The sequence below is a fragment of the Cupressus sempervirens genome, chromosome 8 (genome assembly GCF_028749045.1).
Source record: "Cupressus sempervirens isolate cs-2001-9-10 chromosome 8, ASM2874904v1, whole genome shotgun sequence".
NCBI classification, from domain to species: domain Eukaryota; kingdom Viridiplantae; phylum Streptophyta; class Pinopsida; order Cupressales; family Cupressaceae; genus Cupressus; species Cupressus sempervirens.
The window spans coordinates 682,621,890-682,646,190 of record NC_143125.1 but is presented as its reverse complement, the minus strand read 5'-3'; the positions used below and the strand labels follow the sequence as shown (position 1 = coordinate 682,646,190).

The window sequence follows — 24,301 nt, the reverse complement described above, 5'->3', positions numbered from 1 at the left end:
TAATCATGAAAATGATCACCTACAACCAATTGGTATTTTAACAAACAGTTGGTATGCAAGCTAATTGGCTGATAAGAAATGATATATTAATGCTCACAGACAACTATTAATGACCAGCAATTGTATCTCCTTGATTGAGAATGAGTATCCAATACAATATTCATACTAAGTTAGCCAAGACTCTTGGCATTTACAAAGACATCAAAATATGATGATTGCTGGTAAAGTAATATACACCTACAGCTGCCAATGAAAACTAATGCAATACTAAATATCTAACTTCAATACTCCGTTACAGTAGTACGCTATTCACATGCATGATTAAATACAACTAAAGCCATGGATTGCTGATACCATTGTGAGAAATGTAAAAATGAATGATGTATCTATTAATGAATGATAGGTCTGATATGAAATGACAGTTACAAGAGCACTCTATAGTGAAAGGCAACTATGAAAATGCACATTAGACCTGGCATATGAAGTCGCCTTAGAGAATAGATGTATTGCAATACCACTAAACAGAAAATAACCTCCTCAAGTGCCCAAGTCGTGCCTCTCTAGCTGCTGCCCTTGATTGTAGATGGCTGCAATAAATTACTTCAATGCTGCCCCTTCTGCTTTGCTTTTTTTCGATCTGCTTTTTCCACTTGTTTTTTTCGGATTTGCTTTTTTCATTTTGCTTTTTTGAACGGCTTTTTTCAAATCCGCTTTTTTGAATTGCTTTTTCGGACCTGCTTTTTCGAACTGCTTTTTTTTTCGAATTGCTTTTTTTGGAGTTTCTTTTTTGGACTGCTTTTTTGGCCTACTTTTTCGGTTCTACTTTTTCGGACTGCTTTTTCGGCATGCTTTAAAATGGCTTCCTATAATTTCAGACCTGCTAGAAATGACCTCCAATAATTTCGGCCCTGCTAAAATTGCTTCCTGAAATGCTGAAATGCTGAAAATGGCCTTAGGCCCAATGATGCCCTAGCTGAAGTGATTGAAGTATCACCTCCAAATGTGCAACCCTTCAGAAGATATTTCACTTCCTCATTTATGCTAATCCAAGGGAGTTTTCGTTTCCAAAGATCAATTGACTATCTAAAACCACTTGGCTCCAGAATAGAGTATGTGACTGAATCACAATTTGATGTTAAGAGAGAAATAAACAACTGGATGATTAGAATGAAGCCCAGGGTGCTTAGTTATTCTTTTTCTCCACTTTCTCTAGAAACTTCTAGAACATTATTTTATTTTCTCTATTAGTGACTTTATAAAAAATATTTTATAATTCAAGTCACTTTATTAAATTAATTAAATATAAAGTTACCTTTTAATATTTATTTATTTGATAACTTTATAAATAATTAACTTAAAATCACTTATTTATTTAATTAAAATAATTAATTAGTCATCCTCATAAAATATTCATTATTTTGGACAACCTAATTAATTAAATCAAATTGCCTCCAAAATGGGGACATGACAATCCGCCCTTCCTGAAATTGCTTGTCCCCAAGCAATGGCTGAACAATAAACCAATCAATCCACCTGGATCCCAAATGTAGTCATGAACTATACTACTATCAATTAACACAGGCTCTTGTAATATCCTCTGCAATATAACCAAGAGGAATCCATAATCAAACTGACAATTACAACTCAACCAAACTCCAAAATCACAACTGCCAACACAGTAAATACCATCAACGCATCCCACTAGCCTATACGGAATGTACAATCCAACTTTGCAATAATGGTGAATGCTCCCGAATGAAACTGTACCAAGTATGGAGAATCCACACACTGTACAACTCCTGCAGTCAATACAACTCTGCAGATCACCGACCACTATCTCATAACCATAACTCCCATGCATTGCTGATGGTGAAAATACATCACAAGATAAACAGCAAGAAATGGAACCCAAACCAAATTTTCCTGCCATCAACTCCTCAACACAAGGATCAAATGCTAACTGATGTACATACCCTGTAGTATAATGTTGATAAAAAGAACCAACCTCAGTCAACAACTCACCATGAACAAGTGATACAACCCATTGTGACTGATCACCAGCTAAGTCAGGAGATGTCATAGCCAAAAGAGTAGAATCAATAACAACAACCGCTGAAGCATCACTCCCAAACTCCTGCTCTAAGTCATGTATTATCAAGCTGTCAACCACAGAATCTATCGCCATGTCATGCCCATCACAACTCTCATCCCGAGGCGTCAAACTGTCCCATAACTGATGACAAGCACTAGGAACCAAAGTACATCTCTGTATCATCATCTCATCAACATGGTCATCAAAGGTGAATTGATGAGCATACCTCATAGTGTAATGTCGATAGAATGCGCCAATCTCAGTCAGTGGCTCAGACTGCAATCCAGATGAAACTAACTACAATCGATCATTAACCATGTTGGAACTGACTACTACCTCCGAAGATATCACCAAGGGAGTATTACTAGCAGGAACCATGCCAACTGTCGGCTCACCAACATCACGCATGATCTTTGATACAACATCTCTAGTCTCTGTGCCATCAGTACTAGAGGCCACCACTATGTCAAGCATACCACAACAATCTGCTACAACCCAACTCAACTGAACCTGACTCTAGTGGGAACGAACCCGTTATGCCAATGTTAGTATCAAGGATGGATGCATCCCCATCTCCACTGTCTTTGACAATCTCGACCATGGACATCCTCGGATCACCAGACACCACAGCTTGTGACTGTACAGAATCTGGTAAAGACTGCAGTCGCTCTAACTCCACGGTCACCTTAGCCAAATGAAATTGTGACTCCTCGAAAGCAAACTGTGTACTCTCAAGAATCTTAGAAGTCACCTCGAGCTGCTGAGTAAGCTCACTCACCTTATCTTCCTTAGCCAATAATGCATCGTATGCTATACTCCCCCACTCCATAAGATAATCTCTGTCAGCTACCAACTGCATATAATTCTGTCTCAGAATCTGGATAGCCTCCCATAAAGAGTGGAACTCTGTCAAGGAAAGATAATTGCCTCCCTACTCATCACTAGTAGGAGAACCCCATCCATAAACTGCTAACAACTGACGAGCAGCATCGAAATGTTGGCAAGCGATAGCAATGTCTCGCTCACTAACTCTCAACTGACTAGACACATGATGGCACTGGCTAGGCTATCTCCTACCAACCTCCTCTGACGCACTGTCTAAAGGAGTATCCTCAAAGTTACTGGTCTCTAGAGTATTACCATCCATACCCTGCGAATCAACTCCAAAGCTCATATCAACATACGGAGTATCAAAAATTGTAGCATCGCTATCCAACTCCTCTGTACCAAAAGAAATTGCCAAGGAAACTAAGTCTTCAAAACTGCCCACTGCATCCCCCTGGATGTCATCAATGCCAATATGATCCTGGGACTCATCTGTACACACTGCCAAATATGAAAGATCATCAACACATTCCAACAAGAATGGTCGACTGGATATATGAACAAAGCCCAACACCGGTGTATAAAAACTAATACCAACATTGGACAAGCTGCTAGCGCAAGAAAAGACAACACCGTGCAATCTGCTAATCAAATCCATGATAGCACCCAAACAATCACTGCTACCAAAAAGTGTTAAAGATCTCCAGTCAACTGAATCCCAAACACCAATATAACAATCTCGAGTCCATATCCGTAAACTAGAATCAGTTGGTAACTCAAGCAAACTCCTCACCTGAGTAATATGACCAATACCAACTAACTCTACATACCTGTCTGACATTGTCCCTGTATCCTGGATGTGAATGCAAGATGAACTCACAACATTATCAACGACCACATATGATTTACGTGCCGCAAAAAGCTGAGTATCAGGAGTGCAAGATGGAACTAAACTCAACTCCATGCCATGCTTATCCCCATGTCTCTCCCAATCCTGTAATGCCAATGGAGTATTCACCAAAGAAGCTTAAGTGTCCTCAAGCTCGCGAGAAAGCCTGTCAACTTCCTCCTCCTCCCTCCTCAAGGCATCTGAATAGTCTTTGACAAGTCTAAGAAGATGTAAATAACTCAACTTCATCGTTCCCATTCCTTCCCTAATCGCTTGTAAGTCAACACAAGAAGACTTCGTCTGAACTCCCTTATGTCTACCCTGTAACTGAATCATCCAAATGTGATCCTCTATCATATCCTGCATCCTGTCATGATGAGATAATGTCATAATATTGTCTTCAGTCACCTTCAGCTGGCTGGACAAATCATGTGAAGTACTACTAGCCTCAACCTCATGTGATGAAGCATCTATCTGTGCCTGGTACTCTCTCTCAGCAAAGTCATGAATGCTCAATGTCTGCTCATCTCTACCAAGTATCTCACCATCATGCACAACAACATCCTCATAATCATCATCTGAACCCACTATGTTGTAGTCACTGCTTGTTGGAACTAAACCATCCCGAGTACCTATGACATCACCCTCTGACGACCTGTATACAATTGTCTCAACTTGAGTATCAAGTTGACCATTACTATCAATCTGCATAATATCCACTCCTACTACCTTCTGAAGTATTGTGTGCTCAACATCTTCCTCCAAGCTAGTCTAATTTTTGTCCTCCCTAGATTTGGCTATATGTTGGTCACCAACTGCTGCAAACTCCTTGTAGAGGTTTCTAGATACTTCACTTGTAGAGACCTCTTGTTCCTCTTTCTCTTTGTTCTGTGATGTAGTCCTCTTAAACATGGAAACCATCAATTCATTCATCCTTTTTTGACTTTCATCCAACCTTTTCAAATTTTGTTTAAGCTTCTTCGTATCCTTGTCCCACTGCTTCTGGGTACTTGAAGTAAACATGATTAACTAACTGATTCAATGTCCAATCTACCCAACAGGATGGTAGGTCAATAGCTCTGATACCACTGTAATAACCCCAATAGGTTATAACTTCTTCAAACACCAAAAAATCTTTATACTTCAGTTGTTTGACATTTCATCAAACACTTTGCAAGCAAGGGTCATCTGATTGAAATAACTTTTCAGATTGCTGCAGTGATTCTTGTTTGGATTTGCCTCAAAGAGAATGCTTACAAAAGACTCCAAATTGTCTAAACAATGACCTAACATAAATATGCAACTAATTTTGGCAATAGTGAATGCATATATGAGTTCTAATCATGAAAATGATCACCTACAACCAACTGGTATTTTAACAAACAGTTGGTATGCAAGCTAACTAGCTGATAAAAAATGATATATTAATGCTCAAAGACAACTATTAGTGACCAGCAATTGTATCTCCTTGATTAAGAATGAGTATCCAATACAATATTCATACTAAGTTAGCCAAGACTCTTGGCATTTACAAAGATATCAAAATATAATGATTGTTGGTAAAGTAATATGCACCTACAGCTGCCAATGAAAACTAATGCAATACTAAATATCTAACTTCAATACTCCCCTACAACAATACGCTATTCACATGCATGATTAAATACAACTAAAGCCATGGATTGCTGATACCATTGTGAGAAATGTAAAAATGAATGATGTATCTATTAATGAATGATAGGTCTGATATGAAATGACAGTTACAACAGCACTCTATAGTGAAAGGCAACTACGAAAATGCACATCAGACCTGGCATATGAAGTCGCCTTAGAGAATAGATGTATTGCAATACCATTGAACAGAAAATAACCTCCTCAAGTGCCCAAGTCGCGCCTCTCTAGCTGCCGCCCTTGATTGTAGATGGCTGCAATAAATTACTTCAATGCTGCCCCTTTTGCTTTGCTTTTTTTCGATCTGCTTTTTCCACTTGCTTTTTTCGGATTTGCTTTTTTGAACTGCTTTTTTCATATTCGCTTTTTTGAACTGCTTTTTCGGACCTGCTTTTTCGAACTGCTTTTTTTCTCGAATTGCTTTTTTCGGAGCTTCTTTTTCGGACTACTTTTTCGGTTCTGCTTTTTCGGCCTGCTTTTTTCAGACTGCTTTTTAGGGCTTCTTTAAAATTGCTTCCTATAATTTCAGACCTGCTAGAAATGACCTCCAATAATTTCGGCCCTGCTAAAATTGCCTCCTGAAATGCTGAAATGTTGAAAATGACCTTAGGCCCAATGATGCCCTAGCTGAAGTGACTGAAGTATCACCTCCAAATGTGCAACCTTTCAGAAGATGTTTCACTTCCTCAGTTATGCTAATCCAAGGGAGTTTTCATTCCCAAAGATCAATTGACTATCTGAAACCACTTAGTGAGAATAGAGTATGTGACTGAATCACAATTTGATGTTAAGAGAGAAATAAACAATTGGATGATTAGAATGAAGCCTGGGGTGCCTATTTATTCTTTTTCTCCACTTTCTCCAAAAACTTTTAGAACATTATTTTATTTTATCTATTAGTGACTTTATAAAAAATATTTTATAATTCAAGTCACTTTATTAAATTAATTAAATATAAAGTTACCTTTTAATATTTATTTATTTGATAACTTTATAAATGATTAACTTAATATCACTTATTTATTTAATTAAAATAATTAATTAGTCATCCTCATAAAATATTCATTATTTTGGACAACCTAATTAATTAAATCAAATTGCCTCCAAAATTGGGACATGACACTACTTCCCTCACTCTCACTACTGCTCATTTTTTTGCCTTTGGATTTTACAATGTTTTATACTGCTGCAAGTTATGGAAAAGAACATTTCAATGTCCTATTCAACGTACCCTCTCTATGTCATTGGAAAAATTGAAAAATGACAACAAACAACAATAAAGTTTGAATCAAACAAAAAGAAAATAAAAAACATACCTAGAATGAAGTAGAAATGAAGGCAAAACCTCCTCCCGCACCTCCAAAACACAGTCTTCTTTTGTTGTTGTTTTCCTCTTCCTCTTCCCAACTTGCGAACAACTCCAAATGAACAAGAAACTCCAATTTAACTATTTGCCTCTTGTTATTTGAAGCCACATTAGGGTTCCCTTATTTTAGAAACCTCCAATGTCCATGTGGGGCTCAAGCGGAATTGAAATTTTTTTTTTTAAAAGCTTTGTTTTTGGGCTTTTAACTTAGCCATCACCGGCTGGGAAAAAGGGATCGCGATTGCAAAAGGGGACGATCGAGGGACAGGAATGGAGTCCCTGGTACGGGATTCCGTACCCTTGTTTCCTTGTAATTTTTTTTTGGAGTTTTGGGGATGGTGCCCTTTCCCCCCTATTCAGGACGTTGCAGGGGACGTTGGAAATAGGTGCCAGCATCCCCATTTCGTACTCGGTACGGGGATGAGCATAAAAGGGTTGGAAACGCGTCCCCGTGGAGCATAGCTCTCAACCTTTGCAAGCCTCATATATGACTCACCAAAAAGCGAAGAAATTTACAAATCCTAAAAGAATTATACTCACAAACTCTCCCTTGCATATCATTATGTTTTCTCTATAAAAATATCTATGAAAATTACAACCAATCTCTCTTCTACCTTTCAGCCATCCTCTTCTTCATATTTACATTTTACCCTTGATATATATGCTTTTGAATAGCTTTCATACCCCTTTAGATGAAAAGACACCGCCCTTTTAAATACTAATAATTCCAAAATCCAAAATTGCCTTAAATTATGTTATTAACTAGCACCTTACAAGTTGTTTAGGCACATCTTAGGGGTAACTTTAGGCTATTTTAGGGGAATATAATGAATAAATGGTCCAAAAATGGCATAAATATTGTTATAACCATCCTTTGTCTGTTAGAGAATTTAGTCCTCTTTTAAGCACTTATGCTTTTATTTTACCCCTTTTAATTTCTTTGTTTTTATATTCTATTAAATTCCTTTTTGTATTTAAGTGTATTAATTTTTATATTTAAATTCCTTTTTATATTAGTTTTTTCTCTTGAATGCATGTTATAACCATCCTTTGTCTGTTAGGGAATTTACCCCTCTTGTAAATACTTGTGCTTTTATTTTACCCCTTTTAATTTCTTTATTTTAATATTCTATTAAATTCCTTTTTATATTTAAGTGTATTAATAACTTTCATACCCCTTTAGGTGAAAAGACACTGCCATTCTAAATAAAAATAATTCTAAAATCCAAAATTGCCTTAGTTAATGTAATTAACTACCACCTTACAAGTTGTTTAGGCACATATTAGGGGTAACTTTAGACTATTTTAGTGGTATATAATGAATAAATGGACCAAAAATGACATAAATATCCTCTTTGTTGCTTTATAAACTATTATTTTATGTCCATCATTGTATTTATGAAATGGTCTCACATTCTTCTAGATGGGTGAGCCATATTAGCTTTTGCTGTTGAATGCATGTTATAACCATCCTTTGTCTGTTAGGGAATTTACTCCTCTTTTAAATACTTGTGCTTTTATTTTACCCCTTTTAATTTCTTTATTTTTATATTCTATTAAATACCTTTTTATATTTAAGTGTATTAATAAATCGCTCACATATAATTTATAATATCCACAAATAATTAAATACATTAGCTATGTAGCCTTGTATATTTATTGTTGACATTTCAGTCAAGTTTGTTTATTAGTGACACACACACACACTTATTTAGATGATTAATAGCTACCGAGCTTATAGTACAGTTAACAGTGTTAACCAAGTAATTCGGGCTCTACTCAGTTCTATAATTGCTACCCAGTTCTAGGAATAATATTCAGTTCGCACCGAGTAGCATGTACCAGGTTGGTGATTATCAGGGTAAACTGAGCTTCATAGTGTTTATCGAGTTTCTTAGTGCAAACCGAGTTCTCTAGTGCTTCCCGAGTTCGCAACATCAGCAATGTGAATCTAGTGTTGACCAAGCTATGCAGTGTCAACCAAGTGATTCAGTTTATACCAAGCTCGCAGTGATAGTGTTGATCGAGCTATGCAGTGTGAATCAAGTGATTCAGTTTATATGCCGAGTTTCATAGTATTAACTGAGTCACCAGTGCAGACCGAGTTCAGACTACTTGGAAGTGATTAGTATGAGCCAAGTTTTTATGTCTACCGAGTGCATGACAATGCCAAGCGTTGACAATGGTTGACGAGTGTCAGAACCTCACCAAGTTTGTCTTCAAAACCAGAGTACCAATAGTTGGGCCGACTTTGTGTATTTTGGTGAAACTTGTATTGTAATTGACTTTGATGAATAATAATTTGGATTGGTATATATGTAATTATTGTATCACATCCAATCAAGATGATATGGAATATTAAGAAGACACTAAGAGCAAAAAGTGCAAAGTAAAAAGGCTACAGCAATATAAGGAGCAACAAAGATTTATCTATCACAGCAAGGTGATTATCACACTCAAACAAATCTCATTTAGCAAATCAAGGTTGTAGATTAGAGATCAGCCACTAGTTCATCCTAACAGGTGGAATAGTTAAATCCTTTTACAAGGTAGACTTAATAGTCTTTTGTGAATATCTTTATCGAGTGCATACTTCACTGTATGTTTGTAAATCCTTTTGCAAGGTGGCCATAGTAGTCCTTATGGCTCCTAATAGGTCAGATCATCAGAAGTGATCCTTGTAAGCCTTAACGGGCTAATTTTATACTGTAGTACTAAAGCTTGTGGGTATCATCCTAACCCCAGTTTTACTTTCTATTTGGAAGGTTTCTGGGTCCACATATTATGTGTCTTGTTATGAATGTTTAATGCTTTTAGTTTTTCATGTATGCAATTAGATCAGAATACATATGAAGGACAAATTGGTGAGTTAAGATTAAGTTTTCTTGGTTATTGATTCACCCCTCCCCTCTCAGTAACCTAGCCTATCCTATATTTACAACAATTTATATAGGTACATATATGTGCACCTATAAATGCATGTTTAAACGTACCAAATAAATATCATATATTAATTACATGAAACTATGAATATCCAAAACATCAACAAATAATTCAAAACACTAACATCTATTGATGAAACTATCAAAAGAAATAATAAAAACATAATCCTCGGACTAGGCGACTGACTTCCAATGGATTTCTAAGGATATATGGATTCTTATATGGATCATAGTTCCATCTCCCTTTTAACAACTACTAGTTTGAGGATTTTGAGTCAGGCTCACACTTGTGTAACTAGGTGGAGTCAATGTCGTGTACCTACACACTTGCATCATCGACTGACAAGATAGAATGCGTATGCATATATACAAACAATGACATGTGGGGAAGGAGTGCGACATTGTGTAGACCTCCCATTGGAGTGACCACGAGTACCTCCCCTCATCCAGAAGACGTGCCAAGGCGATTAAACACACACATACATAATACATAAAGCACAATGGGTTAGTGGAGTTAGATTAAAACCAAATCATAAACATGAATTAAAAGAAGCCATAAACTATATGTCCAACTAAGGTATTAAAAGCATGTTATTAAATTATAATTCTAAGAAACCTATAAAGGATGATCTAAGATACAATTTAAATAATCAACCATACACTCAATTTCCTAAGAACATCATATAGAGCATGATAAAATATCTAATGAAAACCAAGTTGCACACCTTTTAAGAAAGCTCTAAGTAGAGTTGCAAGGAGGTTTATGATAAGCATAGAAATGTTTAGTTGATTTTATTGTCCATCTAGTAACGCATCATTGTGCTTGAATATTCTATTAACACTAGTTGAATGCAATTTTATAGTTTCTACTTACATAAGTTGTGAAACCAAAGAGTTAGTTTTTACTTAAGTAAGTTGTCTAGTGGATATGCATCCGCATCCCTCCCCTAAAGAAATCCTACTTCTCGCATCTGTTTCTGAATTCGCATCTGAATCGGTAACTAAGCGACAGAACATAAAGTCATTTTAAGTTATATTTTTCAAAAGTGAAACTCAACATTAGATAAGATAAGATAAATATATTAATGTCCAACAAAAGACCACCAAAAGGTCCATGGGACTAAAAGATTACAGCAATAAATTTGTCACCAACAGGACCACCAAATGATGTCCAATAAAAGCCAGCAACAAGAACAAGAAGATGAAGAAAGAAATAGAGAGCGGCAACAACAAGGACTAGGACTCCTTTAAAGGCAAAAATAAGTCAGCCACTGAAGGAGAAGACTGTGGATCTGCTTTTGTGGTCTCGTGGAAGACTGTGTCCGGGGTATAACAGATCTGGAGTGATCACATGATCTGGTAGAGCTAGATGACCTCTTCACACCACGTATAGGAGATAAGGGTGTGAAAAAAGTAGTAATGAGCTGAATAGAAGAATGTCGGTGAGGAAGCAGTGACTATAAAGTACTATCCTGAAGCAAGGTAGCCTCCTAAAGATAAAGTGCAAGGCATCTTTGATTATAGTAACCAAAGAAATCTGAAAGAGAAGAACAATCTTGAAACAAGTAGTAGTATCTCCCTTTGATCTCATAATAGATAGGGCATTGGAAAATAAAGTGAATCTCGGTCTTGACCTCCTATAAAGTACACAACTTACAGATCCGCTCCCCATTGTCAATATGATGGTCGGTTTGAGCTCGAAGACGGTGAGAACCAACCTTGAAGGATCCAAGTGAGATACGCAAGGCATGAGACCACCGCTGAGATAAGTAACTAGGACAAATAATAATCCCATCAAATATCTCCAAAAAGTGCTCTACATAAAAGGTCATCCTCAGACGTAACCCACTAGGTAGATTAGTCCAGGCAGTGATGATATATTGTTGTAGATATCAAGTCTGACATGTTCATTCAGCTCCTTCCAAGAGGGGAGGAGGTGATCAGGGGCATTTAGTGAGAACTGGTAAGGGCGGAGGTGGTCAATATTAATCCCAATTGATCTCATCAAGGAAGAAGCCTAGGCATACCAACAACGAGCTTGAGAGAACCTATTAGAACTCACAAAATATCAATAGAAGAACAATATGCCAAGTAGGAATATCGTTCTCGCTCACTAGCCGAATCAACAAAACCCCATAGATGATGAAGAAACCAAACCAGATCAAAAATAGCTGCAAGACTAAAAGGATGCGTGCCAAACTCAGCAAAAACAATACTATGAGGAGTGAACCTGTAGCATCTGATGATCTGCCATAAGAGCAAAGTTTGAACCCGTTCAATCGATGCCCAAACCAAAGAGCCATAAAGAATCGTCGGTTAAACAAGGGAGTCCAAGAGGGATAGTTTGGATGAGGTATCTTGAAAGTTGTGTCTAAAACATTGCTTCTCAAGCATGGAAAGAGAACCCATACCCTTATTAATACTAGACTAAATCGTCGGTCTCATACTGAAGCGAGGCCTAGAGAACTTAACATCGAGATACATGTAAGAGGAAGTGATCTCAATCTCCTGGCCCTGAAAAAAGAAGCAAAGACAGGAAGTCTTCAAGCAATTAAAAATCATAATCTGAGCCTTACCCAAGTTAACCACAAGCTGGCGTTGATCACAAAAGGAAGCCAAATCATCTAACAGCCCCTGTAAACACTCTGTTGAAGAACCAAGAAGAACCACATCATCCGCAAAAAGGAGAATGGACATTAGGACCTGTTGTAAGTAACAACCATACCCCGGGAGCGATGCCTTTGAAAGGAAGTCCTCAATCTCATCAATATATAAATCGAATAAAGTAGGCGAGAGAGGGAAGCTCTGCTTGACTTTGATGGTGCTATGAATTGGATCAGAGATGCCCTCCGGAGTCCAGAATCTACCCACCACAATCTCATAAAGTCTCATAATAGCAGTAAGAAGCATCTCTAAAATCCTAATCTCCCAAAGCCTCTCAAAAAGAGGCATCCTGGGAACAGATTCAAAATCCTTGCGGAAGCCCACAAAGCAACAGTCAACCTTCTTCGATCTATGTCTAGCCTCGTCAATAATAGCTCGTAAAGTGAAAATATGGTCCATAGTCTAATAGTCGGTCTGGAAACCAGCCTTCCCTCTAGTTCTACAACCTTTCCTGTCAAGCTCACTAGATAACATAGCATTAAGAACTATCACATATAGCTTTGCAAACGTGTGCCCAATCAAATTGGTTCTGTAGTTCCCAGGATGAGGGACAGGACCGGTCTTATGAATAGGATAAATCAGGTTCCTGGACCAAGAAGTCAAGAATGAGGGGGTAAATAGATGGCCGAAAGGAGGCAGAATGGGGTGAATAGAAGGTTGTTCTGGGATATCATAAAGAGCTGTGGTATGAATGGTAAGGGAGCGAAATTTGAGGGTGGAGGGTGGAGGGGAATTGTGGAGAAAAAGGGTACGCCAAAAAAGCCAAGGGTTGCGGATCAGTGTGAAGCAAAGAAATTGCACTGGACAGTGGTAAAAGATTGTTTCTTATGACTAAGAAAATGAAGATAAGACAAGTGAAGGTGAGTAAAGTCGGGGGAGTGAGCCTTAAAAGAAGAATGCACTGCGTGATGAAAGACTTTGCAGTTAGCATTGAACCATTGGTTCATAGGGAAAGTATTACGACATTTACTGCGGAGGGGAAGCAGAGGGTAGTGAGGTATGGAAAGGATGGCAACCTTCCAAATGGTTGTCACAATTAGGTCAAACATGGAGGAGGCCTCACAAGAGCTAGACAAGCAAGTAGGATTAAGGAGTCCTAAGAGATGAGAGGGAAAGAGCTCATCATCACCGTCGAGGGAGTGAAGGCAAATGGGTGAACGAACAACGGATGAAGAGGAGTGAGATGACAAAAGAGGAGGTGAGGCAGGAGAGGAGATGTGAGTACGAATACTAAGGAGAGCATGGTCCGCAAGGGGAAGGTGCAAGATGGTGAAGCTGTGAATGAGAGAGATGGAGGGAGAGGCAAGGGCATAATCGACCGCACTAGCACCACCACAATGAGGTCAAGAAGTGAAGATCTCTAATCCAGGAAAGTAAGAAAGACCATACGGGATCACAAGTCCATATGACTCACAAAGTTGCAGAAGATGGCGACCATATCCAGAAATCGGTCCATAAGCATCATCAGAAGTATGCTGAAGCCCCAAAGTAGTTAGGTCAATCTCTGTGGAGTAGGTGGAATTTGAGCTACGGTCATAGACCGAAGTTTGGAGCTGCCTGGTCCTCGCATTGAAATCCCCAAGAATCATGATGTCTCCCAAAGCGGCAAACTGAGAAATACTCTCGGTAAGATCAATAGAAGGGTCTCCGTCCTTAGTACCATGTATAGCATAGTGAGATGAAGCAGGTGGGAAATAATAAGTAGCAATAAAGAAGTCTTTCTGAAGATGATACCTACGATCAATGCAAACCCACATAAACTTGGAAAATGTATCAGAGTGGACAATAGAAATACGGCTGAAAATATCATCTCTAATCAAGCAAGCCACGCCACCAAACCCCCGGACCCCACCAGAAGCCCAAACTTCCTCTCTACAAATAGATAGCCACTGATAACCTATAAATCCCCTAAAGGGATGCATAGGACTCTTGTGAGTCTTGGTAATGGCAAGTATATCCTCGGATTCCATAGCATCATGCAAAAGATTGAGTAATGACCATAAAGAGCCATTACCATTCCAGTAGTTAACAAAAAGTGAGCAAGTGGGGGTCTCCCTCCCATCCGACTGCTGGCGGGACTGTCATTTGGTCTTAGAGACCTATCTCTCTCCCCATCCACTTGGGGGAGAATTTCGAATAACTACTTTGGGATTTCTAATAACTGTCCATTTACTTGCCCGTCTAGCGTCTACCACAACTCCACAAGCCTGTTTCAATTTTGTAATCTGAGCCTTCATGAGATCCTCATCTACGAAGATCTTGGAAGGTAGAGAAAACAACTTCCTCTTAACTCTAAGAGCCTATAGCCTATTTGTAAGTGTGAGAAACAAGGATAAATAGGATATCGCCATGACCAACCCAACATCTATCCAAGGTAATATCGGAGAGACCAAGCTGATTGCAAAGGAAAAAGCGTCCAACAGATAGAGGATCAGATGTAGGAGGGAGTCCACGAACCCAAAGATTGAGCTCATGGATGCGCCTCACATGCTCATCTTCAATCTTCCCTTGAACCATCTTGTCCAAAGAAGCTAGAGGTGGAGTGACACTATTATTGCAAAGAGAGGCCCAGGACATAACTTTCTGTTCAATTTCGGAGATAAGAGAAGAGTTCTTTGCTGCTATAACTGATTGTTCTTCTTTGATGGTGTCCAACCCCTCAAGTTGCACGATAATGGATTGAATGTTGGATTGTAGACTTGTTGTCTCGGAGGTGAAAGTATTAAAGAAGCCTTGCAGCAGAGACGAGTTGGAGCTTGTGGTATTCTTGAGCTCTGAAATAGTGTCCGTTAACATGATAACCTGCTGTTTTAATTGCAAGTTATCCACCTCCAGTTTAGAAATCCTATCGCAAAGCTGCTGATAGGTCAGGTGCGGACCTTGGGATGAGCAATCTTCGGTATCAAACATGTTGGGAACCCAACCAGAAAAGAGCTCACACGTTAAGTGCAGATGTGTAGATAAAAACCGGTCAATTCAGTCCAAAATGGGAAGGAAGCAATCACAGCTAAAATTCCTCAAACCTGGCAGGAGGTAGACCAATTCCTAAAATTCCTAAAATTCCTAGAATATAAGGCCAATATTTTAAATATGTAGTTGAACTTGGTAACTCCACTTTTTGGGCACTTAATCTTTAATATCTTTTGATTGACAACTCCCATCAAGCCCCAAGATACCTTGAAAGGAAGGTATGATCAAAAGAAAGAGATTGAAGGAGACAAAAAGATTATAACATTCAAAACAAATAAAAAAACAAACCGAAAAAAACGAAAAGGACTTGATGAGAACCTTCAGTAAAATGTTTCATTAAATGAATTGGTAACAATTGTTTGATCAATTTTCGCCAATGAAATAATGAATTTTCTTAGAGAAATGTGAAACTTCATTAGAAAAGTTTCGTACTGTTATCTCCATTTTGTCATTACAATATGGAGGACAATGCAATCAACATCAGTGAAAACATTCAAGGAAAAATCTTGTGGGCATACCACAAACCATAATCAACAATTCCCTCAAGATATCTGAAAAATTCTTTTGACAACAACCATGTGGGATTCCTTTGGATTTGATTGAAACCTTGCCACTATCCCAACTACCTGTGCTATATCTGGTCTATTGTGCACAACTTAATGTAGCTTATTGATCATTGACCTATACAAGGTAGCATCAATCGGATTAGATTCGTCATCTTTAGAAAGTTTGGAAGTAGTAACCATTGGGGTACCAACCAGTCTGGTATCTTCTATGCCAAGTGCCTTCAACAATTCACATGCTTGAACTCAGTGATGTATATTCCACTGTCCAACTGAAATATTTGCAGATCCATAAAGAATTTGATTTCACTAATCATTGAAATCTCGGACTCTTTCTTCGTTTCATCAGCAAATGACAAACTCATCTCATCACTTCCTCCAAATATTATATCATCAACAAACACTTCCTCTATTAATACCTTTTTATCATCAACCTTCAGGTAAACATTACTATCATCTGCAGTCCTATTGAAACCAATTCTAATGAGATAAGAATGTAGACTTTCATACCAGGCTCTAGGGACTTGCTTCAATCATACAATGCTTTGTGAAGTTTACATACCGTACCCTTATCCTTGGTTAGTGTAAATCCATCTAGTTGCTCAATTTAAACTTCTTCCTCTAGAATTCTATTCAAGAACACTGACTTAACATCCATTTGATATACTTTGAATTTCATGAATGCAGCATAAGCCAGTAAGATTCTGATACATTCTAATCTTGCAACTGGTGCAAATGTCTCACCATAATCTAGGTCTTCCTCTTCAGCATATTGTTTGCATACAAACCTTGCCTTGTTCCTAACACTTTACCTTCTTCATCTAGCTTGTATCTAAAGACCGATATGGTACCTATCACATTCTTGTTTTCAAATCTTGGTACTAGAGTCCAAGTTTCTTTCTTCTCTATCTAATCCAGCCCTTCTTTGATGGCCCTAATCCAATCACTATCTTTTAATATTTTTGGCTTCCTTGGTAGATTTGGGCTCAAACCGTGACATTAAACAAGTACCTTCTTTGATATTGCTTCTGGTTAGCACATTAGTATTCTTATCACCAATTATTTGATCTGTAGAATGATTCGTTTTTACACACATTGGAATAACTAGCTCAGATCTTGCAACTGCTTCTTTTGTTGATTGAGATGCTTCTTCTATGTTGTTCTATTCTACTAGTCTAGGTTCTTTTGGTTCAACAAATTCTATCACCTAGTTGCCTTCTATCTCCTCTCTGCCTATTTCATCTGATCTCCTAGGATATTCATTAATTTTGACTTTCACAAGACTTTAAACTTTTTTGTTAGTCATTTTGGTAAGACATCTATAGGCTCTACTCTTGGTTAAGTAACCAAAGCATATTCCTTCATCACTTTTGGGTTCAAATTTTCCTAGAGAATCATCTCCCTGCATGTAGCACTTACTACCCATTTTTTTGAAATACTTGACAGTAGGAGAGTGATACTACCATAGTTTATATGATGTCTTGTTTGTTCCCTTCTTTACCAGTACCTGGTTCAAAGTCTAAACTGCAACACTTATTGCTTCTCTCCAATAGGTCTTGGGCGCATCTCCCTTAAACATCATAGTCCTTTCAGCATCAACTATTGTACTATTCCTTTTGTTTTTGCAACACAATTCCGCTGAAGAGTTCTTAGAGCTAACATTTGTGTTTTGATTCAATTGTGTTCACAATACTTTATAGACTCATTAGATATGAACTCACCTCCTTTTTCTAATCTCAGACACTTCAGGCTTTTACCTATTTCCTTTTCTACAAATGCTCTAAAATCTTTGAATTTATTGAATGCATCAGACTGCTATTTGAGAAAAGTCACCGACATCATTCTTGAATGATCATTAGTAATAAAATGAAATAGATATCTTCATTATAACTCTTTTGTCTTATAGGAAAACATAGATCGATATGCACTAAATCAAGTACATTTTCTAATGAGAAAGTCTTTCTCTTGAATGATGAACTAGTTAACTTACCAAGTTGGCATTCCTTACACATAGAAGGCTTCATGAGCTATGGCAATCCCCTTATTGGATTAGCCTTACTCACTTTCACCAAGCTATTGAAGTTCATATGGCATAATCTTTTTTGCCATAACCAACTATCTTCCATTCTAGCCACCAAACAATTATTAATAGTATGATTCAACTGAAATAAGTTACCTCTAGTTTGTCTTCCAATCGATATCTCATTACCGGATTTTTGAATGATTTTGCATAAGCCTCCTTTGAATTCTAACCTGTAGCCCTACTCATTCATTTGTCCAACACTTAATAGATTGTCAGTTAGACCTTCAACATAGAAGACGTCATCAATGGTTCCTTTACCATTAAAGAAAATAGTGCCTTTGCCTTTTATTGAATATGGTGAGCTATTGGTAAACCTTACAATTCAACCATCAAATTCATTGAGCTTAATGAACTTACTTTGTCTCTAGTCATATGGTGTAAATACTCAATATCTATGATCCGATCAACACCTGGTCCATTGATCTACGAACAGTTTCTTCTCCTGAACCACATCCTTAATTCTAACATTGTACTAAGCTATGTACTCTCCTACCATCTTCATGTCATCATATTTGCTTCCAAGACTTTCTTCTTTATCTTTCTACAAATGCTTGTCATGTCCATAGACTTTTCCTAACTTATTCCAAACAAGATAAGCAATTCTAGGACCTCTAACATCAATATTTTCAGAATCTGAAGGGGTATTTACAATAGCCTCTTGTGCTTATGTGTTTTCTTGCTTCTTCTTTAACTGATCTGCATCTAGGTGTCCTCTTGGTGTCACGTACTGAGTTTCCACATGCTTCTAGTAGTGATCACCCATTCCTCTGATGTATAGCTCCATTCTATAAGCTTGCATTAGGCAATTGTCCTTTTGAGCTTATAGTTGGATCATTTTCTTCAAGTTGTTAAGCTTACCACAAATAGGACCTAGGCTTTGATACCAATTGATAGAATAAAGAGGCCCAAAGATAATTGAGAGTGGGGAGGGGGGGATGAATTAGTAATCTACCACAAAACAAGATTTAGATCAAAGGCAAAGGATAGTTGTAAGGTAGTGAATAAAGGAAGGTGGAAGCCAAGTTCAAGCTAAAGATCAAGGATAGCAATGAAAGCAGACCAACATAAAATAACCAAAATCAAAGGATGACATCACTTCAAGACAGTTCACTTTAAAGATGGGACAAAGGAAAGAAAATTCAAGAATTAAGCTAAAGGAGTTTTGCCAAGACCAAACCTTCATCAAGAAGGAACGTCGAATGAGTTAGGATTTAAAGGAGTCCATAGAGAAGTTCAAGGATTCAACTTGTGGACATTCACATGTCCCTATGCTAGTTAGTTTTCACTTAAACAAATGCTTGAAGAATAAAGAATATCTTACAAAGAGATCCACTTAGCCCTATTTACATCAATTTTCCATAAGGATCAAACAAGTACACCAAGGAATGTTTGAGGATGATTCTTACACCAAAGTTAGATAGGAGCATGGACAAATACATAAGGATGAGTTTGAGGTCAAAGAAAGAATTCAAGAACAAGAGAGCCATACAAGGGAATGGATTGAGGAAGATTTAATATGCCAAAGAAGATGTTAATATGTTTGAGGGATTGCCCCAAGGTGAAAATGACAAAGAATAATTCCAAAAAATGAAGGTGAAAATATGAAGTGTTCAAATATTACAAAGTAAAGACATCCAAGGGAAAAAAATTCAAAAATGACAAAGAATTCCTAAGGATAAGGAAGTAGAATTAAGATAAAGATTGCAATAGAAAGAGGCATTCATGTTAATAATGATGAGTTATATGATGACTAGGCGGCTTCCTCTTGGTCCTCATTCCTTTGAATTTTCTCATTAGCTAAGTTTGTGGTGCTTCATTTCTATTAACTATATTTGGTTGCCCTAATTAGGGTTTGTAATGAATTAATCTGGGTCATTGATTTCAAACTAATCTTGGTCGTCTGTTGTAATTGGAGCTCTTATATAAACCCCCATCTCTCTCATTCGTTTAAGGAGGACTTGTTGAAATTGTTTTTATGGTAGTACCAAATTGTTCTTAATCCATTGTTGGACTTTATAGTGAATTGTTTGTATCAGTTTGGAGTATTACATGGTTTCTTCATTTTCTTCGCTTAAAATAGAACTTCATTTCATGTTGCTTAGGAGTAGCCCGTAGTTGAATAGAAGATTGTGAATCAATATTTGTGGAACTCTCCTACTCCATACCACTAGTTACTTGTTGATTGCAAGTTTTATAAGATTGACTTCAGTTATTGCTTACACATTAGTATTGATCAATGGATGGTGTTAATGGAATGGTAATAGTTTGAACATCTTACATCTACCTTAGGAGGTTACACTAGCTTGGTTGATGTTGATGGCTAACTTGAGTCTAGTAGACTCACAAAGACATCCATAGTTTCATGTATTGTAACAGCAAAATAATTCTCTAAACCCTTCATCCCTTAGTAGTTTGTTGTTGGAAGAAGGTAAATTCAGTTGACATCCATTGACTCAATAATGTAGGTCCCTTTGTGATAACCAACATATCACAGATAAAAACTGAGTTGAAGTCCATGATTAAGAAGGAACCTTGAGGTTGCCTCATTTGATCACACAATCATATACATTATTAAGCATATGAGCATCCTTATTCAAGAGAGAGTTTGAGATTTAGTGTTTCATCGTGGAATACTAGGTACTCGATTTTGTATGTTGCAATAGAACAAAAATCACATCAACAAAACCCTCTCCACTTTAGGCTCTATGAGAGCAGGGCACGTGAACCTAAGATAATAACTTATTGATCCTAATTCTTGTAGAAGTTGATGAAATCCAACTTCACAGTGTGCCAAGATCACCTGCATGCAAATAGCTTGCTGAAGAGAAACCGAAGAAGAAGGAACAAGAGCTTGGAGCAATTCAACAAAGTGAGAAAAGATATTTCACAATAAGAAAATGAAATTGCTATGTGAAAATGATATGAATTTACAATGAGAGAGATCAAATATAAAGGCCTCAAGGAAGCTTTGTAGAACAAGCTAGAAAGTGCTAGAAGATAAGGTTAACAAGTAAGCATACGTCCACAAAAGGTGGAATATTCTCGATCAAGGTGAGGAGATAAGTATGACTTAGATAGGAACAAACTCTCATGTTGTCAATAACTCCTAGACTACAACTAGTAAATAAATGCATTAACCTAAGTAAACTTAGTAAAAGAATAAATAATTAATAAATAATTATTTACTCTAACACCCCCCCTTAAGTGCAACTTAGGGGAATGCACTTAAGCTTACAACAGTTAAGATGAAATGTAGAATGGGTCCCAGCAACAAGGCCATGTTAGGTACCCATGTACAATGCAAAGAAATGCAACCTCTGAAAATGGGGAAAGAGGGAAAACCTCATGGGAAAAACCCTCCCCCAAAAGGAGGTAAGAATAGACATGTTGAAAAAATGAAGGAAGGAAGGCCTCAATAAGACCCCCCAAGGACAACTTCCACCAGAAATGGCTCAAGAGACTCTCTCAAAACCATAAGTACAACTAGCCCCCCCATAAGAGATAGAAAAGACGCCAAAGCCCCCCCAGAATAATGGAGTCCCTAGAGAAAGAATCGAACCAATGAAACTCCAATGCGGATTAAACAAGGGAACAAAACAAGGAAACCCCTGAATGAGAGGGAAAACTGGAGGGCCTAGCTGATGCTCAAAGGATAAAGTATGAGGATCTTGAAACGAAATCCCCAAGGCAGGTGTGATGACACTGTCATGAATGTCCTTTATAGAATCTGCAACAAGTGCACCTAGAGGCTCGATGAATGGAGCTAGAGGATCAAGAAGAGCAGAAGAAGAATCTTTCTTAAGGGAAAATACCTCAACTGGATGTGGTGTGGAAGTCAAAACAGGGATCTCAGAAACAATACAAAGGTTCAAGTATCCTGACTGCACCACATGATGTTTCTGTGAAAGATAAGAAGTGTGCTCCGATAATGGAGATGGTGGACCAGTGTGAGAAGGTGTAGAGACGGGTGGAAGGTCAACTGCCCCTGTAGCAATAAGACCTCCTATTGCACGATCACGAATGAAGACTGAATCTACAGTGAACTCAACTGTTTTCCCTGATCCACTGTGTGTAATCTGAGAAATTGAGAGAAGGTTGGCAGAGAAAGATGGAACATACAATACATCATTGAATATACCATCCTGGATGCGAACTGAACCTTTCTCGCAGATTGGTAAGGTAGTGTTATTCCCCATGAGAATATGAGGAATGGGAGAAGCCTTAATAGTGGAGAAGACACCTTGAGAAGATGTCATATGGTGAGAAGCACCTGAATCCAGTATCCAAGGGACCTGTGAAGGGGATGCAATGGAAGCTCGTAATGCATGATCCTTTCCAAAATCTGATGTAGAGGACGAAGATATGGAAGAAGACTGAAAGGAAGACCCTTGTGAGGTAGAAGAGGATGGAGAAGAAATAGTGCTCTTCTGAAGAAGAGCTTGCAAATCTGCAATCTGTTTCTCATAGCCATCAAATCTCTTCTGAAAACAATGTGCCTCATCATGAGATCCTTTCCAACAATAGGAACAAGTAGGAGTCTCAGTATTCTTTTTCTCCTTCTTAGAAGAAGATGATGAACTAGTAGAAGGAGAATCTGATATCTGCTTCGGCTTCTACTCCTGTGTATCCTTGGCAAGCAATGCCTATGACTATGAACCTATAAGTGAATTCATCTGATTGATCTTGGACTGTTCACGAGTTAACCGATCACAAAATGTCTTAAAAGATGACATTTGAAGTCTGTTACCCAAGGCATCCATAGTGTAGTAGAAAGTGGAAGAGAAGATCTGATACTGTCCCCTCAACTTTGAGAGTATCAAAAAGATACACTCATCATCTGTCTTGGTTTTCCCACATCCCTGCAAAAGTGTATGCAAAGATTTGAACTTCATCAAGAAGTCCTCAATGGTGGGAAAGCTGTCAGGTGTCAAAGAAGTCAACTCTGCATCAAGTTGCAATGCCTGGAATTCATTCACTGTGCCAAAAAAAGAATGGAATTTCATCCAAATAGCCTGTGGAGTGGTCAAACCATCTAAGTGAAACAGAAGACTATCTGAGATGTTCAGTGCAGTCAATCCCATGGCCTCATCCATTTTATTCCTGTGCTAAAGAACCTCAAAAGGGTGCGTTAGAGCAGGTTGGTTCTCATCCAAACATGATCATAAGCCTCTTGACATGAGAAGCCTAGTCATTTGTGCCTTCCAAGTGTGATAGTTGTGCGGCGTGAGCTAGGTCATAGATGGATCTGACATTGAGAGAAGAAGACGGAAGCAGAAGGGTCTTATTTATTATAGAAAAGAAAAATATAGCCCCCCCCCCCCCCCCCCCCCCCCCACCCACCCACAATTGATAAAGATATCCCTCAAATACCAAAGGAAACAACTATAGAAAGCACAAAAACTGAGAAAAGAACCTGGATTCCGGATGTAGAGAGAGAGGAAAATGAAGCCTCTACTTCAATACCAAAATTAGGAGCTCAATATTACTCCAAACTGATTCTAGATCTGGAAAGTAGACAATAAATCATGCACTTTTAAAAAAATAGCATTGAAATATGTGTCCATATGAGCCCGAATGAAGCCTTTGAAGGTGCAAAAAATGAGATTTTTGAGTTGCAGAAAAATTGAGGAACAAAGATATCAAACTTCCTGCACCAATGTGTAGATTATGAAATTCTACCCCAAAACAAAAAAAATTGCTCTAAAAAACGAGTTCGTATGAGAGAGATAACGCTGTTTGAAAATCACCTCTGTAGTTATTTTTTCTGAATCGCTGCCATCGCACCTCCAAAAATAAAGAAAAAAGCCCAAAAAATGTCAGATCTGTTTTGTCAAACCCTCTTTCTCCTTTTTCTCCAAATATTGAAAAAATGCTCTTCCTCTCGATTGAAGAAAATAATCACAAGCAAACTAGGGTTTGTGTCTTCGAATTGCGGCTTCAAAAATTCTTCAAACCAAAAAGCAACAGGGAGGCTTTGATACCATGTAGAAGTTGATGAAATCCAACTTCACAGTGCACCAAGATCACATGCATGCAATTAGCTTGCTGAAGAGAAACCAAAGAAGAAGGAACAAGAGCTTGGAGCAATTCAACAAAGTGAGAAAAGATATTTCACAATAAGAAAATGAAATTGCTATGTGAAAATGTTATTAATTTACAATGAGAGAGACCGAATTTAAAGGCCTCAAGGAAGCTTGTAGAACAAGCTGGAAAGTGGTAGAAGATAAGGTTGACAA

General features: G+C 37.9%; 1 pseudogene across 1 annotated transcript in view; it reads left to right on the top strand.

Annotated features, from left to right (window-relative positions):
* The window catches only part of LOC149544298 (protein NRT1/ PTR FAMILY 8.1-like), a 153,714-nt pseudogene that overhangs the window by 114,021 nt on the left and 15,392 nt on the right, over positions 1 to 24,301 (top strand). The window lies entirely within an intron of this gene.